This window comes from Pleurodeles waltl, chromosome 2_1, assembly GCF_031143425.1.
Source record: "Pleurodeles waltl isolate 20211129_DDA chromosome 2_1, aPleWal1.hap1.20221129, whole genome shotgun sequence".
NCBI lineage: Eukaryota > Metazoa > Chordata > Amphibia > Caudata > Salamandridae > Pleurodeles > Pleurodeles waltl.
In genome coordinates this window covers 861,626,543-861,645,531 of record NC_090438.1, presented here as the reverse complement: position 1 = coordinate 861,645,531, position 18,989 = coordinate 861,626,543, and positions in this window count along the sequence as shown.

The window sequence follows — 18,989 nt, the reverse complement described above, 5'->3', positions numbered from 1 at the left end:
TGTCCCCCCAAGCCAAATCTGGTATTGGGGTGCCAATCCCCAGCATGGACCCCGAGTACTGCCAAACTAGCTCTATGGGGTTTTCTCTGCAGCTACCGCTGCTTCCACCCCTCAGACAGGTTTCTGCCCCCTGGAGCCTGGGCAGCCCAGTCCCAGGAATGCAGAACAAAGGATTGCCTCTGAGAGAGGGTGTTACAACCTCTCCCTTTGGAAAAATGTCTTAAGGGCTTGAGAGGAGTAGCCTCTCCTGGCCTCTGTAAATGCTTTGAAGGGCACAGATGGTGCCCTCCTCGTATAAACCAGTCTACACCGGTTCAGGGATCCCCCAGCCCCTGCTCTGGTGCAAAACTGGACAAAGGAAAGGGGAGTGACCACTCCCCTGTCCATCACCACCCCAGGGGAGGTGCCCAGAGCTCCTCCAGTGTGTCCCAGACCTCTGCCTTCTTGAATGCAGAGGTATGAAGGCACAATGGAGAGCTCTGAGTGGCCAGTGCCAGCAGGTGATGCCCGCGGAGGTCGGAATGACCCCCAAAATGTCCTCATACAGGTGACACAGATAATTGTGGACTTTGTGAAGCAAGGGGTCTTAAAAGAAGTGATGAGCAGCCCATATAATTCACCAATAATGGGATTGAGAAAGCCTTGTGGGAAAGTTCAAATTGTTCAAGAACTGAGAAAAATTAATGAGATAATGGTAAAATGCTGCCCCATAATGCCAAATCCAGCCGTGATCATGTTCCAGGTTCCATGTGATGCAGAGTGGTTCACAGTCGTAGACCTGTCTCAAGCGTTCTTTTCTGTGTCTCTTCATGAGGACAGCCAATTTCTCTTCAGTTTAAAATTCCTGGACAAGGTTTACAGTTGGTGTCGAATTCCTCAAGGATTTTCAGACTCGCCTTCCATCTTCAATCAAATATTGAAGAAGGACTTGGAATCATTGGAACTGCCTTTTAATTTGACTTTAATACAGTACATTGATGATTTGTTGATTGCATCCAAAACAAAAGATGACTGCAGGTATGATACTATTGCCTTACTGAATCATTTGGGAAAGAACGGACATAAAGGGGGTTATTCCAACTTTGGAGGAAGTGGTAATCCGTCCCAAAAGTGACGGTAAAGTGACGGATATACCACCAGCCGTATTACGAGTCCATTATATCCTATGGAACTCGTAATACGTCTGGTGGTAAATCCGTCACATTTGGGACGGATTACCACCTCCTCCAAAGTTGGAATAACCCCCAAAGTTTCTCCCAAGAAGCTGCAGTACTGTCAGAAAGAGGTGAAGTACTTGGGCCACCTGATTGAGAAGGGGTCAAGAAGAATATCTAAAGAAAGAGTGACAGCCATACTACAGATGAGTCCCCCGACATCCAAGAGAGACGTTAGGATGTTTTTGGGACTGGTGGGCTACTGTCGCCAGTGGATTCCCAACTTCTAAATTATCTCTAATAAGCCTTTGGTGAGGTTGACTGTCAAGGAGGTTAAGGATGGCCTGGATACCCTAACTATGTCTGAGAAAGAGATAAGGGCATTCATTGAACTGAGAGAGTGCATGTGTAGGGCTCCAGCTTTAGGTATGCCTAACTACACAAAGCCTTTTGTACTGTTTTGTCATGAACATGATGCTTGTTCTTTGTCTGTCCTGACACAGGTCCATGGTGGAGCAAATCACCCAGTAGCATATTTTTCAGCTACTTTTGACCCAGTCGCAGCAGCCTTACTGGGTTATCTGCGTGCGGTTGCAGCAGTTGGTCAAAGCCTCACTCATTGTGAAGGCATAGTGATGGGACATCCCTTAACAGTAATGGTCCCACACAGTCAAAATACTACTCACCCGAACCAAGACGCAGCACATGACAAATGCTCGTGTAACAAAATATGAAACGATTATATTGGGGTTACCTAATGTGTCACTAAAGCGCTGTACTGTGTTAAACCCGGCAACTTTGCTTCCCAATGAGAATACAGATGTTGATGATGCTGAGGAAATAGAACATGATTGTCTTGAGGTAACAGAACTGTGCACCAAACCAAGACCTGACATTAAAGATACTCAATTGGAGGAAAATGATTACATTATCTTTGTTGATGGTTCATGCCTGAGGGACTCAGTAGGAGTACTGAGAGCCGGATACGCTGTGTGTACAATCATCGGTATCCTAGAAGCATCTTGGCTTGACAGAGTGTATTCTGCTCAAGTGGCTGAATTGGTTGCTCTTACTAGGGCATGCCATGCTGCTGACAAACTAAAAGTGACTATCTATACTGACAGCAGATACGGATTTGGAATTGTCCATGATTTTGGCCAGTTATGGTCACAGAGGGGTTTCATGACCTCTACTGGTTCTCCAGTGAAAAATGGTAAAAGAATTAAGGAGTTGTTGCACGCGATTCATTTATCTCTTGAAATAGCAGTGGTGAAATGCAGCGCTCATGTGAAATCACAAGACTTTGTGTCAATGGGAAACGGATATGCAGATCAAGTCGCAAGGTTTTGTGCATTGAACTGTATATCGTTCAAGGATCAGTGGGAATTGTTACCTGAAACTGAAAATGAGACATGCACAGGTTACGCATTGAGGGTGGTTGACACAATTGAAGAGTTAAAATTGTTGCAGGGACGGGCCAGCAGAGAAGAGAAACGCTCTTGGCTTAAAATGCAATGCGTACAAAGACCTGATGATTTGTGGGTTTCAGATGAGGGGAAAATGGTTTTGCCTAACAGTCTTTTGTCACAGTTTGCAAGGTTTTACCATGGGCAAGCACATATTGAGAGAGATGCCATAATCAGGTTGTTCAAAATCAATTGGTTCAATCGAAAATTCAGACAAGCGGCAGAAGTAATCTGTCACAGGTGCATCATCTGTCAGCAGATGAATGCGGGGAAAGGGACCATGGTGAATTTGAGCCACATTGGGAGAGCAGGAGGTCCATTTAGCAGGATGCAGATGGATTTTATCGAGATGCCTGTGTGTGGAGGTTTGAGATATGTGTTGGTGATTGTGTGTATCTTTAGTCATTGGATTGAAGCATACCCTACACGTAGAAATGACAGTCTCACAGTAGCGAAGCTGCTGCTTAGGGAAGTGATACCACGTTTTGGGTTCCCGATCTCTTTAGAATCAGATAGAGGAAGTCACTTCAACAATGAGGTGGTTAAGCTCTTGTGTGCCACACTAAACATTGAACAGAAGTTGCATTGTAGCTACCGTCCTGAAGCCTCAGGACTAGGGAGCAGATGAATGGTACCTTGAAGTCGAGAATGGCAAAAGTGTGCGCAGCTACCAATTTGAAATGGCCAGATGCATTGCCCTTAGTGCTAATGTCAATGAGAAATACACCTACCAAGAAAACAGGACTGTCTCCTCATGAAATTCTGATGGGCCGAGCTATGAGATTGCCCGCAGTGCTTGCAAATGCTCTTGTGAATATCACAGATGATATGGTGTTGGACTACTGCAAGGGTCTGGCTGGCTTGGTCTGCTCTTTCGCTCACCAGGTGGAGGCAACCACACTTCCACCGATAAATGATCCAGGTCACAATCTGAAAGCAGGTGACTGGGTTGAAAAAAAACATGAGGAAGTCGTGTTTGGAGCCACGTTGGAAGGGGCCGTATCAAGTGATACTGACAACTACTACTGCTGTGAAATGTGTGGGAATTCCAAACTGGATACATGCCATTCACACAAAGAAGGTGACGTGTCCAACCGATGAGGAACTTGAGTTATCAAAAATAACAGCTGTAGAAAAGGAGGTCTCAGGGCCAGAGAGTGATCAAAGGGGAACTGAGACTGAAGGAGAGCCCGTTGAGGACGGCTTGGTCACTCAAACAACAAACAAGATCCAGACGGGTGACGGTGAGCCTATCTCAACTGAGGCACCAGGAGGACCGACCCAAAGAGAGGTTCTCCCAGAAGCAGACGGTTACGTGTTTGAAGTTGAACCCCTGACAGACCCAGAAGGCAAAGGAGTTGAGGCAGAAGGAAGTCAAAGTGTTCAGACTCCTCCCGAGCCACTTGTGGATCCATCAAGAGAAAACACCATATCACAAAAGGAGGGCATTGAACAGCAACCTGAAAAGCAGAAGTGTAAAAGAACCCTAAGAGGAGATAAGTGGCCAGAATCGCAAACTGAAAAAGGGAAAGTGGTCATCAATGAAACAATAGAGGAAGAGGTCGATACCACAAGGAAGGAAGATCTGAGTGAAGGAGAATTGCAGGGTGACCGCAAGTTGAAAAGAAAGAGAATAACCAACAGAAGATATGCAGGTCCTGAATGGGCTTATGCAGCGTCAGCTCAGTGGCAACAAGAGTTCTTGGCATTTTGTTTTGATCATGAGGTTCCAGGTCAATATTGTGGTACTTGAAGTCGGCTACAAATAAAAGTGACTGTGTGAAGCTGAAATTGAGTAAAGGGGAAACCTGAGAAAAGAGACTGATAAATTACCGGATGTGACACTGTTAACCTGAATTGACTTTTGAAAAAAAAAAAACGATTGTGACAAGCTGTTAACTGGATTGACAAAAGACCCTGGGATTGAATGAGAAAGCTGTAAATACTTGCTGAAAAAAAAGACTTTTGCATAAGCTTTGCAGAAAGAAAGAGTTATTAACCATCCTCCTATTAGTTGATTACGTTTGTAGTACTTTACTTTCTGATTCTTTACAGATCATGCCTAGGTCAGGAAATGCCGTTGAGGGGAATAAGCGCTGTAAATATTTGGGTATTGCTTTGGGTGTTATGTGTGTGATATTCATTATAGCCTTGTTTGTGGAAATGCGTTTGGTGGATGAGAGTGAAGCTAACAATGCTACAGTTTCTGAGACTGCTACGCTAACACCATGGGATAAGTTTGAGCAAGATACAAAGTATTTGCATGATGAAACTAATACAAAAGGGGAGCTGTCTATTAATGTTTTCTATCGCTTGTTGAGTGAGTATGTTGACACTATGGATGCGAAGGCTTGTTATGTGCATACACAAATTCCTCTTTCAGTCCAAGAGGGAGTTACATATCACAGTTTGCCATTAACATACGGGATTAGTTGTAGTCTGCTACTAACACGTTTCTATAATCAAGAAGAAGTGCAATATTTTTATTCGACTTTTATGATTTAGGGCCTGATTACAACTTTGGAGGACGGTATTAATCCATCCCAAATGTGACGGATATACCGCCTACTGTATTACGAGTCCACTATATCCTATGGAACTCGTAATACGGTAGGTGGTATATCTGTCTCATTTGGGACGGATTAACACCGTCCTCCAAAGTTGTAATCAGGCCCTTAGTGTTCTCTTATGTGCCTATCATAGAAGATTTGAATAGTGCAGCTAAGTGCTATGCTATAAAGCTGATTAAGGGATTCTTTGAGCCTAGAATGACAATTAGTGCTTCATATGCGCACCGCAATAATATGACATGCTTGCTCACATCTGTAGAAAAGAGCTTTCTAGATCACACTCAAGATAGAAGGAGGGTTTTAAAGTGGAAATTAGAAAAGGGCTTGCAGCAACGATCATTCCTTAGTAATAGTAATAATGGGGTTAGGGAACAAGGGAGGCTAGCTTTAGATGCAAAACATGTAGGAAGGCTTTGCATAACGCGACCAAAGTCATATTATGAAAATGTGTTTGTGGGAACGAGTGAGCGTAAGCATGTGTTTTTGTTTCAGAATAAATGGACTTTCATGCTAAATGGAATGGATCAAGCTATCCCAGGGGTTTATTACATTTGTGGACTTAGTGCTTATTACCGTCTTCCAAAGGGATGGTATGGGACATGTTATTGGGAATAGTTTTTCCAAAGATTTATCAACTAGATGATTTAAAGAAATTTCCGAAAGTGACGGAATTACTTCGTGCTAGACAAAAGAGAGAAACTGCTGCTGGTGTAGTAGGAGACATATTTGGAGCAATAATTCCTTCAGTGGGAGTTGTTTTGAACTCCATAAAGATTCGAAAGTTGTCTACTATTGTGGATAACATGCTGACAAACTTCACAGGAGCTATACTCCTGTTGGATACTGAACTTACTGCCGAGAGGGCTATGACTCTTCAAAACAGGCTTGCTTTAGACATTCTTTTAGCGAAAAGTGGCGGAGTCTGTAAGATGCTCAATGAGCGCCACTGTTGTGCCTACATACCGGATAATAGTAATGAGATTAGAAGTATGCTTACTAACATAACAAGAGATAGTGCAGATTTGAAGGAACTGAAAGAGCCAGGAGTCTGGGAAAAGGTTGGAGAGGGATTTGCGCGTGTGGGAAGTTGGTTTAGTGGTCTTTGGCATGGGTTCCTGGGAAAATTAATACAGGGAATAGTAATTGTTTTAGCTTGTTTGTTTGGACTATAGGTACTTAGCAAAATTTGCGAAAGACGTCAAGCAAAATGGGCAAAACATAAAGCGAGGAGGGAGGAAAAGAAAAGGGAGAAAATGCGTGTGATGTGCTGACTTGCTGAAGGACATGTAGCCGTACTTTTCCAGAAACTAGAAGATGTGTGTAACCGTAGTAAATTCTTTCTCATGAGACTCGACTTGCTCAAGGAGACATCCTTGCCGAATGCAACAGTGTAAATTTGCAACAGGTACAAGGTCGCCTGAACTGGTAAAGACAATGGAGCTACTGACTGGGACCGCGATAATAAAGTTCGTACCTGACATTCTACCCATTGGAGACGTCAATTACAGGAGCCAATAAACTATGTGAGAACTGTTCTAAAGTGACAATCCTAATGAGGTGACAACCTAATTATTGGATGGAGATAATGATGCACCAACATTTGCCCAATTGGAAATTAGGGGACTGTACAACAAGATTGATATAATCCTGTGACACGAGGAGAAAACAGCCATTACGTGCCTTTTTGCTATCACCTAACCACTTTGTCACTCTGACTTTGCTGTTTGATTCTTCAAACCATCCTTATCTTTGTCTTGCCCGATTCATACTTTTCCTCCTTATGAGGGAAGTGTCCCGTATTGCCTGTCTCGCTGAACTTTGCTGTGTTTCCTGGCTGGTGGCGAATCAACTGATGTCCTGAGGACGAAGACTGACTCTGTATGCTGACCCATTACGGAGGGTAACTATATAATAATTAAATTGTAATTGTCTGTTTGCCTTTCCTTTCTAGGTACCAACTGCTACCTTTTGATAGAGACCATAGTTAGATGTTTTCTAAATTTGTGTTGCTAAATTGTTTTGCATGAAGCCCAACATGCTAATGCTAATTCGAGGTTAGTTAAGGAGTTCACTAAAACGGTCGTAAATAGACAAATGACTGAATCAATGCTTTGTTGAATGATGTGCTAATGATACTCTGCTAAAGTTAACCCCTTTGCTGCCAGGCCTTTTCCCCCTCAGGTGCCAAGCCTTTTTTTGGCTATTTGGGGCAGTTCGCACTTAGGCCCTCATAACTTTTTGTTCACATAAGCTACCCATGCCAAATTTGCATCCTTTTTTTCCAACATCCTAGGGATTCTAGAGGTGCCCAGACTTTGTGGGTTCCCCAGAAGGAGGCCAAGAAATTAGCCAAAATACAGTGAAAAATTAGTTTTTTTTAAAAAAATGGGAAAAAGGGGCTACAGAAGAAGGCTTGTGGTTTTTTCCCTGAAAATGGCATCAACAAAGGGTTTGCGGTGCTAAAATCACCAGCTTTCAGGAACATTTGGAATTTTACTGGGACATACCCCATTTTTACAATTTTGCCTAAGGGGTCGCTCCCCATCTCTAAAAAAACAAAAAAAACAAAAAATTGCCCTGGTGCCTAGAGGTTTCTGCCCCCCTGGGGGCAGATCGTCTTAATAACAATAGGCCGATCTGCCCCCAGGGGGGGCAAAAATGGCATAAAATAAATTTGACCCCCACCCCCCCGGGGAGCGACCCTTGCCTACAAGGTCGCTCCCCTTGCGTGACGGCGCAAAAAAAAAGATCCCTGGTGCCTAGTGGTTTCTGCCCCCCTTGGGGGCAGATTGACCTAAAATCTGCCAATCTGCCCCCAAAGCGGGCATAAATGGCCTAAATACAATTTGCCCCTCCAGGGGAACGACCCTTGCCTAAGGGGTCGCTCCCCATCTCTAAAAAAACAAACAAAAAAACAATTGCCCTGGCGCCTAGAGTTTTCTGCCCCCCCTGGGGAGCGACCCTTGCCTAAGGGGACGCTCCCCATCTGTAAAACAACAACAACAACAAAAATCCCCGGTGCCTAGTGGTGCCATGGGGGGCAGAAATGGCCTAAAAAAAATATGCCCCCCAGGGGAACGACCCTCGCCTAAGGGGTCGCTCCCCTTGCGTGAAAAAAAAAAAAAAACTCCCTGGTGTCTAGTGGTTTCTGCCCCCCTTGGGGGCAGATTGGCCTCATAAAAATAGGCCAATCTGCCCCGAGGGGGGCAGAAATGGCCTAAATATAATTTGCCCCCTATAGGAGCGACCCTTGCCTAAGGGGTCGCTCCCCACAGTTAAATCAAAAAACAAAACAACAAAAAAACCAAAAAAACTAAAGTATCCCTGGTGCCTAGAGGTTTCTGCCCCCAGGGGGGCCAGAAAAGGCCTTAAAAAAAATGCTCCCCCTGGGAGCGACCCTTGCCCAAGGGGTTGCTCCCTTATGCCAATTTAAAAAAAAAGAAAACATCCCTGTTGTCTAGTAGGCGATTCAAAAGCCAGATTGCAAGTAATCCGGCTTTTGAAACGCTTGGAGAGACTTCAAAGGGAAGGAAATACATTTCCTTCCCTTTGAAGCCTCTCTGGGCCTCCCCCACGTGATTGAAAGAGAAATGCTGAGCATTTCTCTTTCGATCGCGCTGGAAGCTGAGCTTCCAGCGCGATGGGGGAGGCTCCTGTGATTGGCAGAACGCGCTCGCGCTCTGACGTCACGGGGGTGGGGGGGAGGTCGGGGGTGGAAGGGGAAGGGATTCCCCTTTCAGCCCTGGCATGGGGGAATGGGGGGGCGGCCCTCGGGGGCAGCGCTAGCGCTTCCCCTGAGGGCCGGTGGCAGGACGTAATGGTTACGTCCATGGCGCCACACGGGCGCTGCCATGGACGTAACCATTACGTCCATGGGGGGGGAAGGGGTTAATCCATGTTGATGTCGTGCTTTGTTCTAATGTTTATGATCTTTGCCTTGATGAAATCTTATTCTAGTTGCCATATTGTGACATTGCTGATGTGTTTTCTGGTTTTGGGACGAATAAACTTGCTAGTAGAGTGTAATCAATAGGGAATAAAATAACATAAATCTTACTAAATTTGGTGTGCTTATTCATGGTTGAAAGGTCATGGTGTGATCAAACTTTATTGATGCAGTTATCTAAATTGGTTTACTTTGACATATTGGATATTGAGAAAATTATTGACCTAGTGATTTATGTCCTGATTAGTTGTCTCGTCCTAAGGTGTCTTCAATCAGGGTCAAAAGGTTCATTGGCCTAAAACGAGTCCCAGACAAAGTAAATTATCTAAGACGGGACGTGTTATCAGTAGCAGCTGTAGCTGCAGTGCAAGCCTCAGAGAGCTGGTTTGGCAGTACTGGGGGTCCATGGTGGAGCCCCCAGGATGCATGGGATTGTCCCCCCAATACCAGATTTGGAATGTGGGGCAATTCCATGATCTTAGACACCTTACATGGCCATATTCGGAGTTACTACTGTGAAGTTGCATATATGTATTGACACATATGTAGTGCATGCGTGTAATGGTATCCCGCACTCACGAAGTCTGGGGAATCGGCCCTGGACAGTGTGGGGGCACCTTTGCTAGTGTAAGGGTGCCCTCACACTTAGTAACTTTGCACCTAGCCTTCAGTAAATGAAGGTTAGACATATAGGTGACATAGAAGTTACTTAAGTGCAGTGAAAATGGCTGTGAAATTGTGTGTGCACTATTTCAGACAGCCTACAGTGGCAGTCCTGAAGAAGGGTTTGTCTGAGCTCCTTGAGGGTGGCAAAAGAAATACTGCAGCCCATAAGGATCTCCTGGAACCCCAATGCCCTGGGTACCTAGGTACCATATGCTAGGGACCTATAAGGGGAGTCCAGTGTGCCAATTGGAATTGGAATATGAAGTCCCTAAACTATAGTGACTAATTTGGAAGGAGAGAGAGCATAAGCACTGAAGTTCAAGTTAGTAGAACTTCAGTGACACAGTTAAGCAGTACTGACAACACACACATTAGGACACAAACTATGAGCACTGGGGTCCTGGCTAGCAGGATCCCAGTGAGACAGGCAAAACACACTGACAAATAGGGTATTAAATATGAGCACTTGGGTCCTGGCTAGCAGGATCCCAGTGAGACAGTAAAAAAACGCTGACACACACTCACAAACAGGCCAAAAGTGGGGGTAACCATGTTAGAAAGAGGCTACTTTCTCACAGTCATCCACAAAGAAGGGAAGCCCTGGCAGAGAGGACAGTATCTGTACCCTGGGCCTACAGACAAGACACAGTTAAAAAAAAATCAATGACCTAACCAAGCATCCAAGGAATAATTACGATTCTTGGCAAATCATGTGAAACAAGGGGAACTGATGAGACGTCCTACACAAACAACATGCCATTTCCTAGTATATGATAGGGCAAGCTTGACATCAAACACCTCAAAGGTAAGAACACATACTTGGCCATCAGATCACAAATGTGCAGGTGCATGTCTGCAGGGAACTGTGGATTCAAGTGTAGATGATCCATCAGGAGGATGACAGATCACCACTCAATGCCCCCTTAACCCCTGAATAGGCTACAGTCACCCTTGACACAGTCAGGGACCTGCAGATTGTGCACAGTGAACTGAGCTGAGGTGACCACAGTCAACTGCTGTTCATGCATGCAGCAATTGCCCAGTATGGCCATTCAAATTGCATCAGGAGCACTGATGACTAGGGTGCCATCACCATCACACTTTCTTCAATCTGCCAATGGCATCTATGTTTGTGTAATTTAACTTTATTAATGTATGTTGTTAACACAACATACCTAAATGTATCCACACATGTCCCATCTAGGTGGACCAGGCTTGTTGCTGTCAATTTGCGGATGGACAAATGATTGCAATTTACATCATAACGTGTATGTGTCACCTGATAACTTACAACTTATCATGACCAGTACAAATGTCACCCCATTGTGAAACATGTTTTACACCAATATGAAAACACAGCTTTGGAACAATGGCCTACATATAAGAGATTTGGAATAGAGATTTGGAATGTTCACAATCCCTAAACACACCACTGTATCATGCAACACTTGTCAGATATGATACATATATTTTCACGCAAAAAACATGTCACATAGACACCTACAATGACACATGTCAGCACACCATCTCCAACATTTTGTATGCATAGGGACCATATGTTACATGTGTTGCTCTGCATCATTAACTCTGCTCCTTACAACACACCAGAGTGTGCATATATATGCACTTACATTTAAATGTCTTACAGGTTCTTATGCTGGCCTTAGTCAACAGCATCCTTTGCTAATAATTTGTTAAGGAACATGTGTTGCACATGGGCCTTCCCATCTTATGTTTTGTATAGTAACATACAGTCGGAATTCTGACATGACAATGTGGTAGATCCACAACATGAGAAGCATCCCATATATATACTCAGTACACATGTGTAAACATGTATGTGGCTAAGGGTCTTCATACACAAGCACATTTGGAAACGTTATCAGTCCTCACATGCATCACACACACACATGCATACATATGGTAACATAGTCCTATGTTGCCGGTACATAATTGAACGCACATGCAAACACATGTAGCCATAGCATACAATCTATTTAGATGCAAAGCCCCTGTAACAAGGAATGTGTAATGTCCTTTTCACCAAAATCTACGTATGGCTGTTATGCATCAACATTTTTGACACATATTGCACATCTCCATACAACATAAATCACTAAAATGACTCCTAGTACCATGTGCATCTGAATTGTCTTCCCGTCTCACCCTTCCCTCAAAAATCCACGAAGTCATGGTATATGTCAAAAATGTTGATGTATACCATTGTCCTACAAAAATCTTAAATTCAAAAGCTGACACCTGGCTTTGGCGCATCAATTGCAAGTCAACAGGCCTTGTCAAACTCCATGGAAAAAATACACTCAGTACCATCATGTGTCAAAAATAACAACGCATATCAGAAAACATGATGCATACGCCCAGGAAGTGATGTCACAGAACTTCCTTGCTGCACACATGGTAAAGTAAATTTCAAGCACCAGTGGGCAGACATCATTGCCAAGGAAGCCGATCTCCTGGATCACCTGGTGGTTCGGGTCGGCGGACCTGTTGGTGAGTAAACCTTTAACATTGAAACATCCTCCTTTGCATGTGCATGACAGTAGGGCATAAGGAAAACTTTAGCATGTCATGAGAAAGGGGAGGACATCAAGAGGCAGATTTAAGGAAAGTAGTGCTGCACACAGTGCAGCCCACTTTCCTTGCACCTCTTAGCACCACCCCCCCACTGCCACCATATGTGCTATGTATCAAAAATACAGCACACCATGGCACAGGTTAGGGGACAATTGCAACATAATTTTTGATTCTGTTGATATATGTTAGACCTGACAGCCTTAGGGTGATCTTCCCCTGCCTTTTTGCCTGCCTCTCTCCACTTTTCTGACACTGTTTTTGCTAGTTTTAGGATTATGCGCACTTTACCACTGCAAACCAGTACTAAAGTGCATATGCTCTCTCCCTTAAATATGGTAACATTGTTTCATCCTCAATTTGTATATTTGATTTACTTATAAGTCCCTAGCAATGTGCTCTATATGTTCCAAGGGGCTGTAAATTAAATTGCTACTAGGGGGTTTGCAGCACTTGTTGTGCCACCCAACTACGTAGCCCTTTAACCTTGTCTCAGGCCTGACATTGCAAGGCCTGTGTGTGCAGTTTCAATGCCACTTCGACTTGGCATCTAAAAGTACTCGCTAAGCCTTAAACTCCTTTTTTCTACAAATATGCCACCCCTAAGGTAGGCCCCAGGGATCCCATAGGGCAGGGTGCTATGTAGGGAAAAGGCAGGACATGTACATATGTGTTTGATATGTCCGGTCAGTGAAAAACTCCTAACTTCATTTTCCACTACTCTGAGGCCTGCTCCTTTCATACACTAGCATTGGGACTGCCCTCATATAAATTTTAAGTGGTAGATTCTGATCTGAAAAGGATAACCAGGTCATATTTAACATAGCCAGAATGCTAATAAAAAAACCTTATTGGTGAGGTTGAATTTTATATTACTATTTTAGAAATGCCACTTTTAAAAAGTCAGCATTTCTCTCCACTTAAAACCATCTGTGCCTTACAGTCTGTCTCCAGTCAACACCTGGGCTGTGCTGGTTGACAGCTCCCTTGTGCATTTCACCCAGACAACCACAAACACAGGATACTCAGTCTGCATTCATGTGCACACTGAATGGGTCTCCTGGACTGGAAGGGTGGAGAGCCTGACACTTACATTTCAAAGGCCAGCGGCCTGCCCTCACACAAAGGACTGATAACCACAACTGGGACCATGGCAGACAGGACTGGGCTGAAAGGGGAACTTGTGCACTTCAAAACTACTCTTTGAAGTCTCCCCCACTTCAAATGTATTTTTGGGTATCTAAACTGGGTCTCTGACACCACCAATTCAGACTCTGGACTGCTTTGCTGCAAAGAACTGCTGCCTTGCTGTTGCCCTGTTGCCCTGCTGCCCTGCTGGCCTCAGACTGTGCTGAGAGGACTCCGCCTTCTCCCACAGTGCTCTCCAAGGGCTTTAAATTAGCTTGTCTCCTGTTCTGAAGTCTCAGGGATGTTGGATCCTGGTGCATCTGCTTTGCCTGGCTGCAGTTAGCACTGCAATTGAGAGGTATGATAATATTGTTATGGGACATCCATTAATAGTATATGTGCCTCATTCAGTTGAACTCTTATTGACGAGGACATGCATTCAATATCTTCCCAGTAGTAAAGTTACAAAATACGTGCAGGTGATTTTGGCAGCGGAGAACGTTACTGTTAAACGATGCCGAATTTTGACTACTGTCACTGCATTGCCATTAGTGGGCCAAGGATCAGTTGAAGACTGTGAGGGATACCACAGTTGCCTTGATGTCACTGTACTATGTACCAAAACCTGACCGGAGATATGAGACGAACCATTGCTCAAACCTGATTATGTCCTTTATGTTGATGGTTCATGTTTGGGAGACAGTGGAGGAAGTCTGATATTGGCCTATGCTGTCTGTACCTTGCCTGGAGTTGTCCAAGCTTCTTGGCTTCAAGGAATATTTTCGGCTCAAGTGGCTGAACTGATTTCTCTTGCAAAAGCATGTTGTGTTTCCAATCAATTGAAAGTGAAAATCTTTACCAATAGTCAGCATGGCATTGGTGTTGTTCATGACTTCGGGCAACTGTCATCTCAGGTGAAAAATCTCCTCACACACTCCAGTTACCCAAGCAGGTTGTGGCGGTTAAGTGTTCTGCATACAGCCCTGGGGATGATTCTGTGACTTTGGGCAATTGGTATGCCAAAGAGATTGCACATTTAATGGAGAATTTACAGAGAATTCATGAATGAAGGAATGGATGAGACTAACTTTAACCTCTTGTTGAAAACAGCTCACACCTGGGATGAGGTGAAAAGGTTACAGGAAGAGGTGTCTGAGAAAGAACAGCAAGGTTGGGTTAGAGAAGGTTGTGTCAAGAGAGATGATGACATTCCGGTTTCAATGGACAGAAGGCCATTATTACAAAATAGTCTGTTACCACCTATGTCTCGACATTTCAATGACCCTGCTCACATTGGTAGGGATGCTATAGTGAGGTTGTTCAGGCAAGCTTAGGTCAATCCCAAATTCAGTGTAATGGCTGAAGTGTTGTGTCACAGGTGTGTTGTGTGTCAACAGAACAATGTTGGGAAGAGGACTGCATTTACGCTGAGTCACATAGGTAAGTCAGGAACCCTTTAACAGAATTCAGATGGATTTCATTGAGATGCATGTGTGCAGTGGATTGAGGTACATTTTGGTCATTGTGTGTCTTTTCCCGTTGGGTTGAAGTTTACCCAACTAGGCGAAATGATAGTTTTATTGTGGGAAAACTGTTATTGAGTGATCTCATCCAGATGTTTGGCTTCCCAAAGTCTTTTGAATCAGATGGAGGAAATAATTTCACTAATGAGGTCCTACAATATGCAGCATTGCATATGGGTCAGAGTCTACATTGCAGTTATAGATCTGAGGCTTCAGGTCATGTTGAACAAGTGAATGGCACTCTGAAATTGAGGTTGGCAAAAGTGTGTGCTTCAATGTCTCAGAAATGGCCTAATGTTTTGCCTCTTGTGTTGATAAGACTTCGAGGAGTACGTGATCGAAATACAGCAGTGTTCTCCCAAGATATCCTGATGGGGAGGTCAATGAGACTGACAGAAAATCCTGTGAATGCACTCATGAATATAACTGATGACATGGTCCTAGACTATTGCAAGGGACTAGCTGATGTGGTGCGTTCTGTGTTTCATCAGGTTGGAACAGTCACAGCCTCCCTACAACAAGAACGCTTCCATGACCTCAGTCCCAGCAATTGGGTCTTTCGGAAGAAATACGTCAGAAAGACATGTCTGGAACCTCGTTGGTATGGGCCTTATCAAGTGATCCTAATGATGACGCTTGCTGTCAAGTGTGTAGGTCTCCCTAACTGGATCAATGCTTCTCACACTTGCAGGGTAGAGTGTTTCCTCGATGAAACAGTGCCTGTGCTGGAAGAGCCAGTAGTGTGTGAAAGACAACCTGAGAAGGTCAATCAACCTGTGGGGGACCAATCTGAGCTTGAAGTACCATTTTACCAAGCAGAAAGGGGTCTAGAGCAATTCAGGTCTGACTCTGAAGCAGAACAGCAGGAAGTTTGTCCTGAGGAGCAGGAGTCAGACTCTGAGTTAGACCCTGGAGAGGGAACAAGTGCTACTGGAAGGTGAGTGGAAGCTGGAGAGTGATAGCCTAGATGACAGAAGTGAGAAGAAGTGACAGTGTCTAAAGAGCATGTGCCATCAACAATTCCTGAAGAAACAGAGAATTATGATCTGAGTGAATGTGAAGACGAATGTGTAAAACACAGAAAGTCAAAAGGAGCACGAGTACCAAGTCACAAATTCTCCTGAATGGACCTATGTTGCAAATGATGCAGATCAAGAATTATGGGAATTTTGGCATCAGCATACTGGTTCAGCTGAGCCTCAGTGAACCGGATATTGTGATTAAGCTGTATCTGGAACTTTCATCATCATTTGGTAGCGTAGTTTCAGCACATATTGGAAGAACACAGAGTAAGGTAAGGAAGCCTCACAAAGATTTATATGTACTGACACTGAATGAACTTTGAACTTTTGAACTCTATTTTCTTGATCGTGTTGACCAAGTCAACAAAGAAACATTTGTTGCTGCCATATTTTGCTTGATAATAGATCTGATTCTAAAGACGTAGAGGAGATAAATCAAAGAAATAGACGCAGATGTATAATAGGTGCTTTACTGCTAGTTCTGCTTGTCATATTAATAACATTACTAGTAGGAGTGTTTTCCCCCACTAATCCTGTAGTGGGAGGGACGACTTCTGATATTCCCTCCCAAGCTGTTAGTCCTAGGTAGGGTAATAGGTTAAGGGGCAGATTTAAGAGACCCTACCGCCTTCTTGCGCTACATTTGTGTCATTTTTTTTAACGCTAATGTGGCCCAACGAGGCCAATATTGCACGCCAAATTTACAAAGTTGCGCAATGCATGTATTGCACCACTTTGTAACCCTTTGCGTGAGGCATAATGTATGCAAAGAGGACGTTCCCCCTTTGGGGGGGGGTGAAACTGGTGCAAAGAAATCTAAGAGACTTCGTTGCATCATTTGTTTCTGCACGTTTAATGCCTGCTCAGAGTAGGCGTTAAAAAGAGGCACACCATTGTTTACAATGGGCCTCAATGGGCTTTGCAGGATTAGCATCAACATTTTTTCCACTAATCCTGCAAAGCTCCAAACTAGTGTCAAAAATGTAAACGCTAGTTTCCCTAACTACTGCCATTGTGTCTTAGAAACAGTGCACACATGGTGGCGTTAGGGGGGCGCTAAGGGGCGCAAGAAAAGTGGTGCTGCACTTGGTGCAGTGCCACTTTTCCTAAATCATGCCCTAAGTGATAATGCATTACATGTAGATACATCTAGAGGAGAATATTCTGTATATTTCGGCCTGTTATATGAATATGTAGAGACCATGAAGGCAAGAGATTGCTATGTATGTACTCAATTGCCTGATTTAATTTTGGAGGGTATTACCTATCACCAAACCCATCTGACTGATAGAATTTGATATAGTTTGTTGTTGAATTTATTTTATGGAACATCACATTATCAATATTTTTTCTTCAATTATGATATGGTTCTTTCAGAAATTCCTATAATTAAACATTTAATTAGACACCCAGTTCCTTTGGAAATAAAGATTATTGCAAGAGTTTTCAAACCTGTTTCTGCCTTAGATACTGATTATAACATAGACAGAACTTTACTTGTCTTTTATCAGATGTAGAAAATACGTTTTTGAATTTAGTTGAAGACAGAAGGAGAGTTGGAAGCCGGATCATAGACAGATGAGTTGTTCCGAGGTCAGGAGAAATGGACAAAGGAAGAAATAGAACATTAGTTAGCAGGAAACATTGCTGCTTTAGCTTTAGAATGGGTACATAAAGGAAAATTGTGCATCTGGATGGAGAGGTCCACCACGGACAATGTGTTTGTGGGACAGAGTGAATGTGATCACACATTTGAAGTTCAGCGAAATTTCAAGTTCTTTTTGGATGGTGAAGACACAGTGATGTCTGGTGTTTATTTTAGATTACCAAAAGGATGGTATGGTACATGTTATTTGGGAATTGGTTTTTACTAAAATCTATCATGTGGAACACTTTGCTAATCTTGTTTGGACAAAAGGGTTTATGCCTATGCGAAGTATGAGTGCAAGGGAGATGGTAGGAGGCATTTTTGGTGCTATGATTCCATCTGTGGGAGTAATTTTGAATGATCTGAAAATCAGAAGGGTGTCTACTATAGTGGATGAAATGGACACTAATACTGCTGGAGCACAATTAGTTGTCAATACTGAGATGATAGCGATTAGATCAATGGTTTTGCAAAAATGGCTTGTGTTTGACATGTTGCTTGTAGATAAAAGTGAACATTTGCAGAAGTATATCAGAATATTTCGGATATGACCAAAGATTTGAAGGAATTGGAAGCAACAGGTGCATAGGAGACGATTGGAAGTGCATTTTCTGCCATAGGCAGTTTGTTCGGTTGCTTGGTTACTCGAATATGGGGGTTTGTGTTGAAACCATTGTTGGTTCTTTTGATCATAGCCATAGTATTGTCTATGGGTTATTGAATGTTTCAGAGAGTAAATGTTCATCAAGGCAGGAAAAGAAAGAGAGCAGAAGTTGAACTGGAAGATAGTCAGTGTAGAAATGAAGATGTGAAGCATCTGGAAAAATCTAGGGATACGTTGTTTAAAACAACTAGGTTTAGAGAGTCTCACTCAAGAACGAAGAGAGATTTTTGATGACTCTAAAAGTCGCCAGAGGGAGTATTGAAAGAGCATAGTTTGGCTGAGCCACTACATCTCTGCATCTCTGGGAAAAAGAACGTGAAGGGATGATCAATTAATTGGTGGCCACAAGATGGTGGCCACTTTTTGTGTAACATTTAATATGATTAATTTCATTATTGTGCTGCAAAGCACTTGAGTGGGGTGCATCCCTGTTCATGGCATATAATCAGCATTTTATGATTATCGTTTGGAGACTAACATTGTAATAGTATTATTTTGCATACCGATCTTGTTTGGTTCTTATTTGTAGTGTTTAGAATTTATGTAATTTGAAAATATATTCATGTTTTATTAACATGGCTGGAGTGAAGGCTTACACATATAGTTTTTT